This window comes from Sparus aurata, chromosome 22, assembly GCF_900880675.1.
Source record: "Sparus aurata chromosome 22, fSpaAur1.1, whole genome shotgun sequence".
Classification (NCBI taxonomy): domain Eukaryota; kingdom Metazoa; phylum Chordata; class Actinopteri; order Spariformes; family Sparidae; genus Sparus; species Sparus aurata.
The window spans coordinates 13,905,784-13,921,977 of NC_044208.1; the positions used below are offsets into that span (position 1 = coordinate 13,905,784).

At 38.7% G+C, this 16,194-nt stretch overlaps 1 protein-coding gene across 2 annotated transcripts in view; it reads left to right on the forward strand.

Moving 5' to 3' along the window:
- Positions 1 to 16,194, forward strand: part of sipa1l1 (signal-induced proliferation-associated 1 like 1) — a 90,985-nt gene that overhangs the window by 22,832 nt on the left and 51,959 nt on the right. For both annotated transcript variants that reach the window (XM_030404719.1, XM_030404721.1), the window contains one exon: positions 3,652 to 3,720. The gene's annotated coding sequence lies outside the window, so the exon portion shown is untranslated. The remainder of the gene's footprint in view (positions 1 to 3,651; positions 3,721 to 16,194) is intronic.

Here is a 16,194-nt window from a genome sequence, read left to right on the forward strand (position 1 = left end):
CCCACCCCACCCCCATTTCACATGAATATACACAGGCCACACTTAATAAATGTGTTGAAACAAGGCTCACAATCATTAACTAGTAATATTAACAGAGCATGACTAATGGACCAGTTCCTGTGAGAGTGTGGCCTTGCTAAGCCAATCGAAGTTTGACCACGCAGCAGCAGCCACTGCCAGCGTCCTAGTGGATAAGCGACGGGGTGGAACGAAAGGTTGTCCACTTAGTCACTGTGCTGTATGTCTCATTCCAGCCTGTATGCTCATTTCCATTTCCTATTATCTCCTAAAAATGTGGGTCATGAATGTGTCTGCTGGCGGTCATTTTCTGACCATTAATCAAACCTAGATTTTTAAGCCAGGAGACAACAGAAAAAAGAATCCTCTGTTTGTTTTGTTGAATAAGTGGTAGGAATGTATGCCAGTAGTGGAGGCAGTTATTCTTTCAGTGGTTTCCTGAGTTTGTCATCCCTCACATTGCCTTGAGTTCTGTCACAGGGCTAAAGCAGCTGTAGTAGCCCAAGTTATCAGCCACAAGTCTGTCTAGCAGAGAAAGATGAATGGAGAGTGTGAGATACAGTATAATAGGATGACAGACAGAGGTTTGGAAAGTTGACTCATACTTGGTTATGTTTGTCCTTTCATCAACCAAGCAACTGCGGATAGTGGTATAAATCGTGAAAGTGTTCTGAGCAACTGTTTACATGTGTTCCAGTTTGCATGAGTAGAAGGTTTTCCCTCAAACTGACATGGGTGGACCATTAGCAAGCCTCATTAGGCTGAATGCCAGCATGCAGAGACAGAAGACGGAGGGGTTCAAGGTCCAGTTCAGCAGTCTGCGCTAATAGCCTGGCATATAGAGAGATGGCAATGAAGCTGACCAGTTAAGGCTCAAAGGATACAAATGGGTTAAGAGAATAAGTTGAAAATTAGAATATAAAAACAAATTCTTAGTATATTATGATAGGAAGCAACGATAGAAGTAATGCAGATTTTTGCCAGCTAAAAAGTGCAGCTCATCGTGTATGCTGCCTGTTCAATGGATGGAAGTGGATAAAAAGATCAACATTTTCAGCGTTGTCTGTGGTGGCATTTCAAAAAGGCATAAATAAATTGAATGCTGTCCTAAATTGCAGTGAAGAATGTGCTGCCTTACCTGCAAGAAAGACGTCCCCTGCTATTGACAAAAGAAATTCAGTGTTTCCCCACACATACTTTACTTGGGCAGACCTCCCAGGTATTTTTGCCATCAATTTTAGCATTTTTTGCTTTTATTTTTTAATGTGTTCAAGTGAATGACGTCATCTGCCGTCGTTTGACTAGTGGATAATCTACCCTTGCTCCACCCATCTCATCTACAGCCATTTATATATGCTGTGCAGAGAAACGGGTATATATAGAGAGATGTTTTCTGTTTTTTTTATGTACATGTAATGTAGGCGAGTGAGTTTGAAGGTGCACTGTTTGAAATTACAGTAAAAGCAATGCTTTTAATAATGTCATTGTCATTGTAGTTTTTTTTTTGAGAGGGAAAAAAAACAATTAAAGTCGTAAATCAAGTTTGGTGTGTAAAAAAATCGGGATTCAATTTTTATGCCATATTGCCCAGCCCAGTTTCTATTAATGACAAGCTTCCTTCACATGCCACTCACCTGCTGTTTTGACAACAGAATACATGGGTGAAGAAAAATCCAAATCGTTTTTGGCCTGCAGATGAAGAAAGTCAACAGAGGAGACACATAAAGGGAAAGGGAAAGAAAAACAGAAAGACAAGACAAGCCAGTCTATGTGCATTGAAGTTGACAATTTAAGTAACACTATGTAGGCAAAAATAGTTGATTTTCTGATCCCCCTGGTTGTTCATTTTACAGTCGTTGAAATGATCAAAAGATGAGAGGTGTCAGCATTTGTGTCAAAGATTAGCAGATGACTGCAAATGGTTGATCTTGTGATCCAACTCTGCTTAATAACTTCCCGAACCAGGTTACCAGGTGTTGAAAAGGAATGAAAATACATGTGGTAATGATGCAGGAGACTAGCGTTATAATCCTTTTTGTGGGATGAAAGGTTTCTTTGAACTAAATATGAAAGTCAAGTGCCATTTAATCTCATTTATGAAAGAACACTGCATGGCATTTTAAATTTCAGATCTTCTGTCAGGTTGATCATATGAGAGACGTTAGTGCTTCGCTAACATCTTGCATAAAACATTTCCTTGCTTATACTATTATTATATTATATATAATTTCGTGTATATATATCAACTCAAGGTCATACGTATTGTGTTTGTCAGAGCTGTCAAACCATAGTGCCATGAGCTCGGTCTAACATGATAATTACTGGATTACACATTTGGTGGGAAGCAGAATGTTAAAGTTGGTAGTCAAGAGTACTAATTAAGTCAACTCAAATGAATTCACGGGACCACACAGACAGAATTCATAACAAGTGTCTCTGCAGTGTGCAGAGTTGGCAGCTGCTGGCTCAGTTCTCCAGGAAATCCAGCCAACCTTCACGGAGAGGAAATGAAATAGATGTGTGTCAGTGTGCAACTACCAGATGACTTGTTTGAGCTGTGAATACACTGCAACTGTACCTGGTAACATTCATGCCTATAGGTCTGTGAAGTTGACAACAAAATGCATCTTTTGTTGTGCCTTTTTAATAGATCAGCTGAAGGATCAGTAAAGATAACTGGAACTAAGTCAGTTATTTGTCAATGTGTAGGATATCCCTCCTCAGCCATTTCAGATACTTGAGGGAATATTTTTTCTAGATCACAGTTCAGAATTAGCATTATCAAAAGAAAAGCCAAGGCTGTTGTTGTTTTCTCTGTCTCTGTTATCTTTTTTTTTCATCAACATGTTGATGTAAAAGAGGTCATTGTTCTCAGTGGGATTTTTTCTTTTTAGATAAGAATGTCAACAGAAGTACTCCTTATAAAGAAGGAGGTATCACTGAAACTAAAACCAAATCCTAACTCTCCAGTGCTTTTTGGTTTAGTCTTGAGGAATATGAAGATCCTTGGTATGCACAGTACCTGTTAGCATTATAATGGAAAATATAGTCTGCATCTTATAAAAGAGCTGAAACTATTAGTTAATTATTCAGTGAGTCATTTGACAGAAATTATTTGACAATAGTTTTGATAATGTAGCAAAAGTTTGAGGCACTCTTCAAGTTAAATGCTCAAATGACTAATCAAGATTTTTGGGTGAGCCTTTGTCACTTTAACAATACCAATATCATAAACGGCATGCAAATGATTTAATATTGTTAGAGGACTGTCAATCTATTTTCTTGTAGTATATTTCAACTAAAACTAATGTCTCTCTGTTTCTCATTGATCACATGCCGTACATTTCAGTAATAACCCCCTCCTGTTTTGAGCTTTTCATCAGGCTGGATGTGCCGCATGTACATTTTTTTTATTATGATTATATTTATCATGATACAATATGTATAGTTTCCAACACAGCTAAAGCACTCATTTATATCCTGGCCTCTAGGAGGAACTGACTGCTACTTATTCTAATTTGACATTACTTCACTATATGTACAAGGCATATCCTGATCAAGTAAATATCTGATTTGATATCTAGATTAATTATGTATCTGGCACTTTGAAATTATACCTTTTTTCTTTTTCAGGGTCTCCTGAGAGCCTACAGCAATTGTCACCTGTAGTTCCGTGGCATCGAGAAGACACTAATATCGTCAGTGAGTATCCAACATTCTTAGTCAGGTTTGAGAGTCTGTTGTCCTAAAATACATAAGGAAGCACTTATATGTATATGTTGTCAAGGTATCTGTCCTTGTTTTGCACTTGTTTAAAAAAAAAAAACTTGAAGTGAATTACCTTGTATTATAGATGTTACAAGAGAAAGGGCACCAATACTAGTCTGTAATTGTCATTGCCTTTGGTGACTACCATCAAGTTTGTAGCGACATGCTAGCCTTTTTACATCCTCAAATTATGATTATTTTTTTTATTTCCATTTCTAAACTTGTACTTCTCTGCAGTTACTTGTTTAACATAACAATTCTTTCATCAAAACACCTGTGGCCATGCATGTGCATATGTGTCCACTGCTGTATTAATAGATTTAAAAGTGACCTCCAGAGGATAACCCAAACTACATTTATTTTTTCTGTTAAGAAATAAATTGCATTCCCCCGCTTTATAGGTAAGGTAAGAGCATTTAGTTTTTTGTAAAATGTGTTATTACCATTGCCCACAGTCATGTTGACAGGCCTTAATGCCACCTACTGAAATCAGTTCACTTCAAATATGGAGTTGCGAAATAGACACCAGACAGCAGGTGGGTATAGCAACTCAAATATGGTAGGCAGGACAATATTTGATCAAATTTAAATATAATTCATCATTTCATTTAATAGAGTCTGCAAAACTTTGGGAATTATGGATTGTAAAAATGAGGAGTAATCTGCTTTGAGATAAAAAGTGGTGAGTAGGCGGCCCTTATCTATGAGATTGAAACAGCATGTTTTGTTCCAGTAAATGCTTTGCTTCTCTCTCTGTGTTTCTTTCCCTCTCGCTCGCTTATTTCTATCTCTCTCACCTCCTCCTCCAGCCAGAAATCCTGCTCTCTTCCCCTCCCACACACACACGTAGACACATAGATACAGGCACTACTATATTCGCACATGTACGAAGGAGAGAGGGGGAGAAAGACTAGGAATGAGAGATAGTGTGGAGAGTGAAAGAAAAACACGCCATGGAAGAGAGACAGTGACGATAATAGAAAGTGGATGAAAGGAATGTAATGAGGGCAATCGGACAGAAAGGGGAAAAGTGTTTGAGACTTTTTATTAAAATCTTTCAGAGTACAAAAGTAATAGCAGTGGTCAATAAAGTCAGCGGATGTCTGATAATTTAGGACTCTGGAAGTCAAAATCCAGAATTTTTTGTTCACAAAAACTCTACAGTACATGCTCTTGTACTGAAGCAGTGCAAATACCATGTCATCTTTTTCATTTTTATGTTGATATGGTACTGGACAAAGCTATGTCTGTCTTTGCTTATAGTTTATCTTAGATGGATAATGAGGAAGTATGATCTATGGTTCTATTACCATATATTGTAGGTATTTTTATATTTAACATAACTCTGATAAAGCAGTCTTCAACCATTAATTTCTACATTTACTTCAGCACATTTGATTATTTTCTTTATTTGAAACTACCATACAAAATTAAACTACTACCTTTCTTGAAACAGCACACTCTCTTTTATGTCTTCTTGTCACTCTCTTCTCTGCAGTGGATGGCAAACCAGCTAGGGGTGCATTAGTGCTACCAACCCTCCCACTAGCCTTGATTTGCTATAACATGCCCAAAATGTGTAGTAGAGACATTAAGAGAGAGATCCCTCAAATGTAATCTCTATTGGTGGACACATTTCCACAGTTGACGGTTTAAACAATAATATAGCTCAGACCTAATTATGGGTTTCGCTTATTTAACCAATTCTTTGCATCCAATTTAAAACCTCGGTTCCTCCAAAACATAGACTTTACTCTGCCATGTCAACAGAGGCCATTGGCAGTGTCAGTGGGATACTGTTAATAGGTGAACCGCAGAGAATATTTTTGACTGGTTACACTAATGGCTTTGCTAGAGCAGTATGTGGTGAAAAGTGAAGCATGCTGAAAGAAGCTCGGTATGGGAAATGTTTCGCCTAGAAAGGCAACAGAGTCATATGTAAGTTAAACATGTTTAATGCTGTACCACATTAGGAACAAACACCCTGCTGCCATGTCTGAGGATGGCTCGCAGCCAAAGATCAAATCGCTGCTCCCCGGGAGAAGGAGGTGTGCGTGCCAGTTGGATGAGATATACGCTGCCAATCAGTGTGTTAGCGGGTGAGGGATTCAAAGAGTTGAAGCGCACGATAGTATAAAATCTTCCAATCACTCTCACTTAAGACGACACTTCCAGTGTGCAGTGAGTGTTGATTCGGATGGCACTGAGTCACAGTGACGGAGACGAAGCACCATTAATAGTTGCATTCATCACAGAAGAGAAATTATTTGTTTTTTGTTTTCTTTAATGTTCAAGAAGTATTTTTAACACTTTTGTAAGAAGGTATGTTTTGCATACAGTGACATGCATTACTTTAATTGCACATTGTTTCTCTACAATTCTAGAAGCAACCCTTTTTCACCAAAGAGCAATGCTGACTATATGAGGATGTCTGGTTGGATGTTGATGTCAAGGATACACAGCAGCTCCATCTGTATTCAGTCTGGTAGAATGGACTGCAGACCCATTACAATATGTCTGAATGGAAGCAGACTCTCTTTGAACACAACAGTCATTTCCCTTCATATGTTTGCCCTGTTATTTCAGGATTTGTTCTGTTCCTAGTGCCAGTGTCAGTGCTTGTATTACAGGCTTAGATGTGTTTGCATGCAGCAAGACTATACTTTGAGGGTTTGTATCATTACGGATGGTTCCCCCAGCACCGCCTCTGCAAGCTCTGTTTTTTATGAGTGAGAAGCAAGTAAGGATGGATGGATGAGTTGAAAGAAAAGAGTAAAGGGATAGTTGAAATGATGAACTGACTACACACTTACTTTCCTTATCCATCTCTCTCATTCCCACTCTGTCTCAGCAACTCATCTCCTCCCACATGCTCTCACATTGAGTGAGGAATCAATCCTTCTCACTTCCATTATCTCTCCCTATCTATCTGTATCACTCTCTCTGCCACTTCATTCTGCCAATCCTCTACCAATCGAATACACTCACTATAGGCACAAACGAGCGTGTGTCTCTCTAGTCCCACCGCAATCATACCACGTCCTCATTAGGTCTATTGTAGCGGTCCGCCTTACCCTGCTTCATCCCTTTCCCCTATAATTGGGCAAAAACCTCTGCCTACCTGTCAGCAGGAGCCCCAATACAAATGCTGCAATTTATTTCTTACTGCAACAGGGTCTATTAGCAGTGTGTAGGTTTTGACAATGGTCTCAGAGCAACTATGGGTCAATGCTGCTCAGGCTCAATTTCAGTAAATTGGTGTATCCTGGGGAGTCAGATCTCATTCAAACAACCACCACCACCTTTAGTACTTTAGGATAAGGACTACAGTGCAGAAACATAGAGTGAACTTTGAAAAATTAAGCATAAATTGTTTCTTTTCAGGCTTTCTAGGTCAAAACGGATGGTTTTCAGGCTCATTATTGCGGTTTCTTCCATCATGACTATTGTAAAAGATTTGACAGGGTTGGTTGCTTGGGGCAGTTCTACAAATGATCCAGTACAAGGCCATCTCTAGAATGTCTTGAGATTGTTATGGATAAATGAGTGATACGTTAAAATGTTCTAATTGGCCAAAACCAGCCCCAAAACCATCAATTACTTATATATTCATGCAGGTACTGGGGAACATCCTGGGTCCCCATACTAGTGAAGAGACGACCCACCCCTGTGACTTTGTAGTCTAATAAACAAGTAAACCCACATGATGTCAAAAAAGGAAATACAGTCTCACACTTTAAAAACTTGCATACACCTTCTGAATTCAAGTTTCTACCTTTAGTCAAAATAAGTCTTACGTAATCAGTCTGTCATTGATATCATTAAAAATGCATTATTTAAACTCAACAAAAGCACAGTTGAAAACACCAAATTCGTTTTTGGTTGTTTTTAGAGTTGATAATCAACAATCATGAACTCTGGTTTGGTTGAAAATATTCTGGCTCTACACGCTGTTTTTCTGGCAGCCACTCTTGATGCTGCTGGCCTCTTTGTATCACTGGGTTAGCTAGCTAAATTAGTTTGTTGCTGAGCAGCAGCGCTCACTCAATATTCAGAGGCTGCAATTAAATAAAAATAGAATGACAAAAATTGCCCATAAAAATAACAGTCAGTGGACTGAGTTGCAGATAGTTGATATAGTCATCCAATCGCCCTAATTTACAGGTGTATTAGGGTTATGCATATACATAGATTAAATAATCTATAATTATAGAACGCTGTACAAAGCTTTCTAAAAACCTGCCATTGTGTTTTGCATGGCTGAAGTATTCATTGGAAAACACTCATCTGATTTTAATTTCCTGATAAATCTTAGTACTGTTATTTGCTCCTGTTCCAATATTTCTTGTAGTAAATATAAAAAAGCATTTTTTTTGGAGTATGAAGTTAAGGTTCACATTAGTGCAATATCACCAGTACTTTCTTTAGGTAGAACCCTGCTTTTGGGTGTTAAAATGCAATACACAATTCTTTCAAAGAGTGTCTAGAACCAACCAAAGAAGGAAATGTTGATGCAAAAAAAAAGGCCTTCACTTTTGAATTTGTTGAGGTTTAATTTTGTACTATTGTTAGAATATGTGTGTTTTGGCAGGATAACTGGTTTGTGTGGCTGTAGAACCTACATAGTTTATTACTTTCAGCCTGCATAGACAAATCAACCAGCCAAAAATGTTTGCTCATGTTTTTTTTTTTATTTATGTAGCATTTTTCTAAGGCACATGTCACAAAGTACTTTACATCCATAAAAAAGTAAACATTTGTTTTGTGTTGACATCCAAGACTGCAGGAAGTCTGAGTAACCTATTAAGGAACTAGATATGTTGTAAATCTGGTGTGTGATTGTCGAGCTATTTAAAAACACTTTTAGAGATTTATGTCATGTGAGAAGGCAACAACTAGCAGAATGAAAAAACTGGAAATATTGAAATGCTGGTGGCAATAGGAAGCTGATCATAAAATCTGTACAGAGGCTCTTTTCTTAAACTTTTTACAGCTACAGTAACATAATTGGCAACATAGCAGCAGATGAAGGTAATCCCAATAGAAAAGAGAGCATGTGTTATGAAAGCAGCAGAGTTGTATTGACACACCCTAAGACTTAAGCAGATAATCTCTGTTTCATTGAGCTACTGCAGAACCAGTTTGTAGGTGGTTTGATTTTTTTTCTTGAAAATCATGCAGACTTCAGTAAGGAGTGTGACTGGCTCGGCCATTCCCTGGCGGATCTGCCACTTCCTCCGGGGAAGCAGGAAGTGACTGAGATGTGTTTCCTGTTGAAATGTGAGACAGCTTCCTCTTCCAAAGAAAAAGCTGGCAAAAGTGAGACCAGGGTTTCCTTACCATATATAATCACTGCACATTACAGTCACCATTAAACTTCACCCACACCTAAAGTGTAATAAGCAATTTTAATTTGAGTCTTTTTTTGTTTCCACCTCCACAGTTATTGTTATAATGTTCTTGCTGCTATCATGTAGTGTAGGACTGATTATGATCCACTGGTCCAAAAACCATATAGTTTTCGTTAGCTAATCGTTGGCTGCCAAAAATTAGCTTAACATTTGTATATTTTGGTGTACATGTCAAATAAATGAAGAGCAATGGTTCTAGTAATTTAGTAATGGTTTTGCCATTGCATAGTTATATTCTATCAAACTTTTTTGAAGTTGTAATTGGTATCAGCATCAAACCCTTGCTAAGGTTTGGATCTTATTTCAACTCATTTTTTTACATACATTTTCCTTGTAAGAAACCTAAAAACCCCACCCCTATTTTAACTGATTGACTACTAACTATTTAATGTGGCTTACAGTATCATATCCTGTCATATTAATCCATAATTGTGCATTTTGTTGGGCTTTTGTTGTCTATGAGTTGGTTCTTCCGTGCAGTTCTTGATTTATGTGCGATTGACCAGGATTGTTTGTTCTACTCACATTAATTTTAGGCTAAGACTCTATTAAAACACTAATTCGTCTGCTTTTAGTAATTAATCATATAATTGTTCTCATTCACTTATTTTTCTATTTCTGTTGCCAGACAAGTGAGCATGTATGAGATGGGGATTTAATGGCAGTTTATGAATAACCAGCAGTCATTCTCAAGCTGCTGTGCCACAGTGCTGATAAAAATCATTCTATGATTGTTGTGTAGACTGACAAAATCAGCGTTAATACTGCTTAATGATGGCACCTGTGCCGCTTGATGAGTTATTTTGACATGTGACTGACAGGGGTGGCTTGCGTCATTGTTTTACAAAGGCTTTATTCTTCCCTGTATTAATATGGCCTTTCTAAGAATTCATCCACCTTGGAGACAATTGAGGAGAAGCTCAATCAGGGTTTGAAAGGCTGTTCAGTGTGAACAGAGGGCTGAGAGAAAATAGATGCACTTTTAAATTAAAATTTAAGATTGATAGCTCTGGTGGGGAACTGAAAGATTCCGCTGTGGCTTCATTCATATTTTCCTTCTTAATTTGTCATTTTTCATTCTTGTCATTTCTCCTCTGATTATCCATGTATCTGTCTGTCTATCCTCCTCTGTCTTCTTGCATAGAGTGAGCTGCTTTCACTTCTCAGTCCTACTCACTCCTCTCCTTACTGCAGTGTTGTTCACTGTTGCCCACGCAGAGCGACGCCATTTTGGAAATCTGCAGCTCTTTTCTGATGGCTGTAATCCTTGGCTTTTCTCTCTTCGGCTAAATAAGTCACCCATACAATAAGGCAATTGATAACAAGACACCCTCATTTATTCTGTGGACTTTCATAAGACTAAAAATATACTTGCTATCAGTTAAAAGGGAACATGGCCGTGCAAAATTGAAATGGAGTTAGTGAGACCATGCTGAGATGAACTTCCTGCTGGGGAACATGTCATTATCTTCCACATTTCTGTTCCGTTGCTGCTTTTCTCCCTCGATCTCTGATCTTTTGTTTACCACTTTTTTGAAATGCATGAAATGGGTCATAGAATTTGAGTATGATAAAGTTTCTGCTGCCTGTTACCAGGATTTTATTTGCTCTTTAATTTTGATGACAGGGCTGTGGTTTGATTTGCTCTCTCACTCACTCTAGTCCTCTCAGTTGTGCTGGCTTCTCATTTTCCTTTGATTCAAAATGTTCCTTTCCTAAACTCCCCACTCTTTAATTGATTTCATCTCATCTTACCCAGCACATCTCCTCTCCGTCCTCTTTCTCAATGCCCTCTCTGCATTCCCTTTCTTTATCTCTCTACAGTGCATCAGCCCCCAGCCACTGTGTTAATTACACCACAGTTCTTTCTCTCTATTATTCAACACACTGCTAGTTCTGTCACCCTCACTGCTTCGCCTGCTTTTGCTACGTTGCCAGCACTTCGCTAGGGTCTGCAGTGGCTGTTGAAACGAGGAGGGGGCGTGTTCTGGTGCCCAGTTCAACAACAAATGGCTGCTTAGCGTCATCTGATTGGCACAGATTAGAGGGCTCTTGGTGGTGGTGCGGAGGTGGCTCTGCAGAGGACCAGGTGGCTTCATTGCTGCTGTCTGAGCACAGCTGACAGAGCTTTTCACCCAGAATGTGTTCTACTATTTTCATGACATTTTGCTATATTAAGTGTAATTGAATGGATGAAGTCAGAGAAATTGTCTCAAGTGCTCTTACGGAGGCCTGATTTGACTTTTTTTAATGGTTTTATTTTTAACATTGTTGGCTGAATTTACCAGAGTAGTGGCAAACAGCTTTGACAAGAAAAGACAGGAAAAATAATACCTTTATAAGTGCATTGCAATTCTGTGTTGAAAAGTTTAGCACTGATGCACAAAATGTCTTTATTGTAATTCAGAGAATTCCCCAAAGCTATTTGTATGTTGGCCGAATACTTAATAGCTCACCACTTGTCTCTGTCTGGCATGGTACTTTTATATACCTTTGTGGAGGCAGATTTTGTGGAAGAACATTTACTGAGCTGACAAGATAGACATGATGTTAATCAGCACAAGCAATTCCTCAGCCCCCAGCCTCTAAATTTAATCAACTTGACATGTACATGTATTTTGAAAACACACATCTTTATTAAATAGTTTTATTTTTCTTCCAGTATGTTGTATAGTTTTGCTAGTATTACGGTGAAACCAATTAGGCCTGCATGATATGAGTACAACCTAGGCATTGTGAAAACATTGTTTAACATTGCGATGACGGTATGGCCTGCGATAAATTAACAAATAATAAAGTGTCAGTACTAGTTCCTCTGTCCTTTAGCAGCTAAATTAGCGATCGTCACCAAATTTACACCACCTAAACTGAAAGTAGCTACGCCCAACTGAAACTTTATCTGATTAGCCGAATTATGTGAATTCATAGCCCGTGTATTGATTGCTTCATCAGATAGGTCAAATGCATCCGCATGTTCATATCAAAATAATGACAATAAGATCGGTCAGCACTAATGCCATTACTGACTATCTAATTAGTGCTTGACGAACACACAAGTGGATAGTGGATGGTTTGGAACCTCTCAAATACTAGGACCTTTGCTTGTGAGTATCTGAGTGCATATCTGCTCTTCACTGTTTACTTATTTATTGTCTAATGGAGACGTCAAGGAGTGAACAAGGTGTGACAGCATGGGTTTTGCAGCAAATATTAGCATGTGCCAAGGTGTTTCAGACAGAAGCACTTGCTTGTCAGGCTTGCGCTGCAGAGATTCAGATGATTTTTTCTCAGTTATGCACAGTAGCCTTATGGTACTAGTTTTAGGCTATTTTTTAGGCATTCCAAATATCCAGTCACTGATTGTTGGCAGTAGAGCTCTGTATTGCCTCTGTTCATGAAGGCAATAGCAGGATTAAATACAGGAAGTATTTGTGGCTGTGATTTATATGCAGCATCTTTGGGGATCTTAATATAAAATCCAGACAAGCAATTTGACAAGTAATTTAGGGTTAAGTACTAAGTAAAACAAACACGGCCACCTATGTTGAGCATTTTTCTCAAATCAAAACAAATAAAAGCTCTTCTCGTTAGAAAATTAAGCAGCAGGCAACAGCGAGTAGTTGTCCCTTGGGCCTGTTGTAATGAGATGTGTAAAACCTGCAAATTCATTACAGTAAGACTAGCAGCGGTAGAGCGTGCGTCCCATATGCAGAGGCTCTGTCCTCGCTGCAGCGGCCCAGGGTTAGAGTCCGACTTGCGTGTCATCCCCCTCTCTCTGATCCCATTTCCTGTCACCTCTCCTGTCCTGTCCTACAGAATAAAGCCAAAAGGCCCAAGAAATACTTTTAAAAAAATGAAAATGAGACTAGCAGAGCAGCAGTGATGGCTTTTTCAAATTTTGCCAATTTGACCATAATACCACTCCAGTCATGACATTTGTATTGGCCTTGTTTAGCCAGATTTGTAGTTTCAGAATGTTCATGCAAAATCGTTGTTACAGGAATTGTTTGAACTTATGTTGTGCCTTGTCAGTGCATTTAGCAGCCATCTGTTTGTCTCATGGTTGGTTGGGCAGCCTGAACTAAATTTGCTTGTTATTTAATGGGGTTTCCTAAGAACTGAAAAATGTGCCTGGTAGAATATCCTATCATCTTAACAGTACAAATACCATGAAATCAGAGCTACAGCAGCCAAAACAGTTTAGGGTCAACTAGGGTTGGGCAATGTTTGCTGAATTGATATATAACAATGTCCACAGTGAAACGACGCAATGGCCGATGACAGTTTTTTGGGGTGGGGGATGGTGTCTCTGTGTTGGAGGTATTGTGTCCCCTGTTGACATGAGGCAGGATTTGCTTACCAGCTCAACATTGTAGTCACCGAAGCTTCCCATTGTCACTCTGATAGCAATTTGATGAGCTTCCAATAGACATCACCATGCTGGTTTAAAAGTGTCTTTGTACCAGCACCACATGTTCGTTCCCTAGTTGCGTTCACCCTCTGAAGCTTGTGTCAAAGTTAGCTGACTAGCAATACTCAGGAGGCTAATGAAACATAAAAAACAGCACAATTGAAAGAAATGCACTTACAGCAGCCTGCAGAAAAGAAACACGAGTGCCACCATTTTAACCAAGGATCTTGTGTTCACCTAACTGAGCTGGTTTCATGAGGAAATAGAAAACGGACAATGGACATTGGCATCATCCATCGGTCCAATCCTAGTGTCAACTACACTAAAGAGAACTTATAGAGCAAACATGCCTGACTGCTGACTGCATCTGGCCAGTAAAACGCTTTTTGCTTGCAGGCCTCCATGTGTTGTTGGCCATGAATGAAAGGCTACATCTCAAACATGCATAACTAACAGATCTTGGAATGAGTATTGAGGTGATAGTTTGAATTGTGAGATAACAGTTACATCACTTATGCCAGTCTATAAATATCAGACCAGCCTGCAGGGAAAATCACTCTATCTACCAACCAACCAACCAACCAGCCCCCACCCTCCCCAAATCCTCTCTGCTTGCCATAAATTATAAATCAGCCTGTCACGAATGGAATCGGCTGTATGGACCTGATTCATCAGAGTTCAGGCGACCCAGATACCACTGTCCTGTGTGAATGTTTCAAAGCCACAGTCGTTCAGTAGTTCATATGGGCTCTGTTTAGATACGGAGGGATCAAGAGTACTTAAAAGTTTAGGTCAATAGTGATTATTCTGGCATTGTCAAAATAACATGAACACTCGTCAGTATTATGCAAACAAGTACAACAACAAAACTCTTCATATCAACAAAATTTGAGCATTCTAAGCTTCACAATCATAGTAGGTAATGTGTGGTTATTGTACTGGATTGTTGGACAGCTATGATATTATCCTTGGTCTATAACATTTTTATGTATTTCACGTGTTCTAAATCTTCACTTTATAGATGTATGTGTCGATAAAGGAATGTAGATGTACAGTATAACATGAAAAACATCTCTTTGCACTATAGAGGCACAGCAGAGGGGAAGCTGACATTTAGACCCCTGAAACACAGTAGGAGGAAGGCAAGGAACTGTGTGTTTTGTGTGTTAGGGTGAAACAGGTATTGGTGTCTTACTGTGGAAATGGTTTGTGGCTTTGATTAAACTATGCATGTGATGTTGAGGTAAACTCCCGCTTCCTGTATGCATTCTCGGTATACTAGTCTGTTGACCAGTCGTTTGAGCTGTGTTGCTGTGGGTACAGTGGGAACACACATACACACACGTGCTTGCACTCAAGGGATTTAGGAAGGCCAATGCTATTTGTGTCATTGTTGCAAACTGTGGACCTGAAACCCAAAGTGGCACTTATCCTCAGTCCCTCACTCCTCTAAATCCCTGTCCTGTTCTTTGTACCTCTATTCCCCATCACTCGTATCTCTTTTTTCCCCATAGAAAGAGGCATCCTCCTCGCTGTTAATCCAGAGGTATAAAGTAAGTGCAGTTTGGACACTATGTTAGCATCTAAAAGCAGCAAAAACTTTCAAATTAAAAAATTTTTTCTAGGAGGGTACAGTAAATGTATTTAACCAAAAATAAATGATTTATGGTAGAAAGTGGATTTGATATATTAAATACCTCTTACATCAGCTATTTTTACAATAATTCTAGTCTTCCATCATTGACAGACTTTGGGTGGACATGATTTTAATACACTTCAAAGTACAGAGCAATACAGTTCATCAACACCACAAACTACAGCCTCCGAAAACAACCATGAAGTTCAATCAACACCTCCCTGAAAAAGTTTCAGCATAAACATAAACTGCATGAAAGTAGAATATGTTGCTTCATTAGTTCTACCTAGGTGTTCCTAATGAAATGGCAGCCATGTATAATGGCAAAGGGGGTTCAGTTAATATCTTTTGTGTTCATGGAAACAGCATAAGAGATTTAAATGTGATTTGAAATGCAAGAAAGAAGCAGAATCTAATGTATGCAATATCAAAAGCTGCCATCTACACTTTATTGTTAAAGAATATGTCATTTGCAGTGACTTTACAGTCAATTGAGTGTAAATCTCCTCCGTCACTTGCAAGAAGTAGATTTGAATATCATCACTTGATCGATATTGTTTCATCTCAACATCTTATTCATTATGATTCTAATTTTGACAAACTTTATTTTGCTAAGAGGAAGCAGTTTGAGTTGTTATTGACTTGCAACAATTTCCTCTATTTCGTTTTTGGGATGCGAACCAGCGTCCCATGAAGCAAAAATCATCATCAAACGATATTCTTAACCGCTGTACTATCGTCCCGATCATAACCACTCTGCAGTATTTATACTATATAAGATATATCCCGCTGCCTGGGCAGCTGGCTAATATGGCGAAAGTACAGTAGCTATTGTTCTACTTTATGTTGATGTAGCTACTGTAATGAAAAGCACGGGCGCTGGTGTATTGATTAACTGATATTTTATTCCAAAGGTCGTCAAAAAATAAAGGCAACCACCACATTTAACA